Source organism: Rhinoderma darwinii, chromosome 5 (genome assembly GCF_050947455.1).
Source record: "Rhinoderma darwinii isolate aRhiDar2 chromosome 5, aRhiDar2.hap1, whole genome shotgun sequence".
NCBI lineage: Eukaryota > Metazoa > Chordata > Amphibia > Anura > Rhinodermatidae > Rhinoderma > Rhinoderma darwinii.
Window position 1 is genome coordinate 21,700,338 of NC_134691.1, and position 3,734 is coordinate 21,704,071.

The following is a 3,734-nucleotide window of genomic DNA, read 5'->3' on the forward strand; positions in this document are numbered from 1 at the left end:
ACACAGGCATATATCTATATACGGATAGTACACAGGCATATATCTATATACGGATAGTACACAGGCATATATCTATATACGGATAGTACACAGGCATATATCTATATACGGATAGTACACAGGCATATATCTATATACGGATAGTACACAGGCATATATCTATATACGGATAGCACACAGGCATATATCTATATACGGATAGTACACAGGCATATATCTATATACGGATAGTACACAGGCATATACGGATAGTACACAGGCATATATCTATATACGGATAGCACACAGGCATATATCTATATACAGATAGTACACAGGCATATATCTTTATACGGATAGTACACAGGCATATATCTATATACGGATAGCACACAGGCATATATCTATATGCCAGTACATTAGCCTGTGTACAAATAGTACACAGGCAGTTGTTAGGACATACCCTAAGTATGCCCTAACAACAGGAAATATGGTAGGACAGCCCTGGGGTCCTTCAATAGACCCTGGGCTGTTTGCCCATATATGGTATGGCCCTCGATCGCGTCACAGGAATTACCTGTGACGCGATCCAGGGGCATCCCCCCTCCTCACTTTCCCCTGAATGCTGCAGTCAGCTTTGATCGCAGCATTCAGGAGAATAGCGGCGGAGATGAGCGGTTTCTCTGATCTCCGCCGTTATAGAGCGGGGCTGCGGCTGTGTAATACAGTCATTGCCCCGCTCCTGACATTAAGTGCACGCGCGGTCAGCATGAGGTGATGCGGCCGGCGCTGCACTAATGAGCGGCGGCGCAGACACCGAAGACAGAACATGGGGTGTTTTGCAGTGCGGCCGCCATGTTCTGTTTTCAGTGCCGCCGCTCATTAGTGCAGCGCTGGCCGCATTGCATCATCCTCACGGCGCGCACTTGTCAGGATTCAGGAGCGGGGTAATGGCTGTATTACACAGCCGCAGCCCCGCTCTCATTTATCATGTATTACTATACTTAGCTGTGTGGCTTGAACCATTTGGGGATGCACAGTATCGAAACAGTATCGAAGTTTCGATGCATTGTGCATCCCTAGTAAGTAGTGCCACAAATACCCCCTTGCCGCACAGCCCCCTTGTAGGGAGTGCCACACAGCCCCCGTGTAGGTAGTGCCACACAGCCCCCGTGTAGGGAGTGCCACACAGCCACGTGTAGGTAGTGCCACACAGATCCCTTGTAGTGCCACACACACCCTTGTAGGTAGTGCCACACACACCCTGTGTAGGTAGCACTCCCTTCCTGTAGATAGCGCCACTGTAGTTCCCTGTGGCTGGGGATTCCGCTCCTTGACGGAGTGCTTGATGTCTCTGTCCATATATGAACAGTGACATCGGGCAACTAACTCCTGAAGCGGAATCCCTGTCCTCAGCATTGCAGACGCTGTGACCGGGGATTCCACTCCAGGAGAAGCCCCTGACGTCTCTGTCCATTTAGTCGGGGGTGCCATCTACCGGGGTTCTGCAAAAAAAACCTCCTTCTCCCCACATCCACTTCGCGCTATGAGGAGGAGGGAAAGCACGTCCTGGCAGTTGTCCAGAGGAGTGTCGCGGCACCCCTGGAGGTTCTCATGGGAACCTCATGTTGGGAACCACCAGCCTAGTAGATCGCAGAGCAGGGAGATATCTCCCTGCTCCGCTATAGTGTTGAATAGTATCTGCGTCCTTAGCAGGGCTGTATTCACAGCTCACGCTGCCCTAGGCACTAAGCCTGAATATACCCTCATTACAGGCCTATTTAGTTTAGCCAATTATCATCATGAATCGCTCGTTTCTGACCAATTATAATGATATTTGGTCAGTGTTAATAAAGGAGAAGATCAATGATAAAAACGTTGCTTATCGTTAATCTCAAATGAGAAAAAAAAAGGTAATACACCCGGCCGTAGTCATAGCGATGCATATTCTGTTCTGAGCGTAGCCCGGCCTCCAGGGATGACGATGCATCCCATGTGACAGCTGCAGCCAATCAAAGGCCAATCAAAGGCTGCAGCAGTCACATGAACTACAGCGTCATCGCAGGAGGCGGGGCTACGCTCAGAGAGAAAGAGGGACTACGGCTGGGAGTATTAGCTTTTTTTAATTTATTTCTGCAGTCTTTCCGCCAAAAAAACTGCACCAAAATTTGGTGCTGTTTTTCAGGTGAAATTCCCTGCGGTTCTCAGGACGTATACACTGTGTAGTTTTACGTATCCACCCTGTGTGTTCCTACCCTTATAATCAAGTTGCTCTCCCCACAAATATTATCTCTAAGGGCTTATTCAGACGAATGGGATATACGTCCGTGCAACTCGCGTGATTTTCACACGCGTGGCACGGTCTATATTAGTCTATGGGGCCGTGCAGACATGTGCATGATTTTCATGCAGCGTTAGTCCGCTGCGTAAAAGTCACGACATGTCCGTTCTTTGAGCGTTTTTCGCGCATCACGCACCCATTGAAGTCACGCTGCCGCACATCATATGCTGCTGCCGCACGGAGCTGTCAAGTGCATTTTGCGCAGGCAAAGGGCAGCGTTTTTTTCATGCGCAAAAGGCACACGCTCGTGTGAATCCGGCCTAAGGGTAAGGCCACACGGAGTGGCCCTGACACGGTCGCAACGCAGCTAACAACCACGCCGGCACCATGTTCAGTGCGGCTGTCAAGCAGCCTGTTAGTGGCCGCACGTATTCCAGTTACATTCGCATGCGCACTGCCGCTCCATTCATTCTCTATGGGAGCGCCGGAGATAGCCGAGTGCAGTGTTCTGCTTTTTCCGGCGCTCCCATAGAGAATAAATAGGGGGTAAGTTGTTGTAATTTGCGAAATGGTGCGGCCATAAAGGGTGTATTAATACGGTTCCCGTACATTGTCCGTTAGGACAGAGTGCGCTGGGAACCGCTCCACAACTGTACGTCCTGGTGCGGGAAGCAAGCCCTCTGCAGGACGTACAGTTGCGGCGCAGCGCGTGAAGAGGTTAAAAAATATAATATTACAGGTTATGAGTCCTAGATTCTGGAGATGGGACGTTGATCCCGGGATTTATTCTGATTGCCATATTTAGAGTCAGGGAAGAATTTCCCCCCAAATGAAGCAATTGGCATCAACCTCATGGGGTTTTTTATCTTCCTCTGGATCATCACGGTAGGGTTATAGATTGGACTTGATGGACCGGCGTCTTTTTTTAATCTTATCAACTATGTATCAAAATAATGCGAGATATTTGGGCGGAATGATGATTTATTAATGATAAGGATAAGGAAACTTCTCCCAGAAATAATACAAACGCTGTAAAAGCCTGATAGGCCGGTATCGATGATAATATCTGTTGGAGAAAACGAAAATATAAGTCATTCTGAACAAAACAATAAAAATTAAAGATTTTATGACAATTTTAAAAACTAAAGCCTTGATTCTGATTTGTGGCGAATAAATAAGTACCAGCATGTATAATATCGATCCCTATAGTGTCAGGGATCATTAGCCTGTATATTGCTTGCAAAAACATTATTACCTTACATAAACTAAATATCAGTATATTTCACAAAGAATTTGAATGTATGCAACAAGATGGAGTCTGCATAAGGAACACGCCTATGGAAGCAGTGGCGTAACTACCGCGGTAGCAGCAGTAGCGGCTGCTACGGGGCCCGGGGCTTGAGGGGGCCCGGTGGCGCCGCTAGCAGCCGTTATGGCTACTACAGCGGTAGCGTCGCTACTGTGGGGCCCGCGA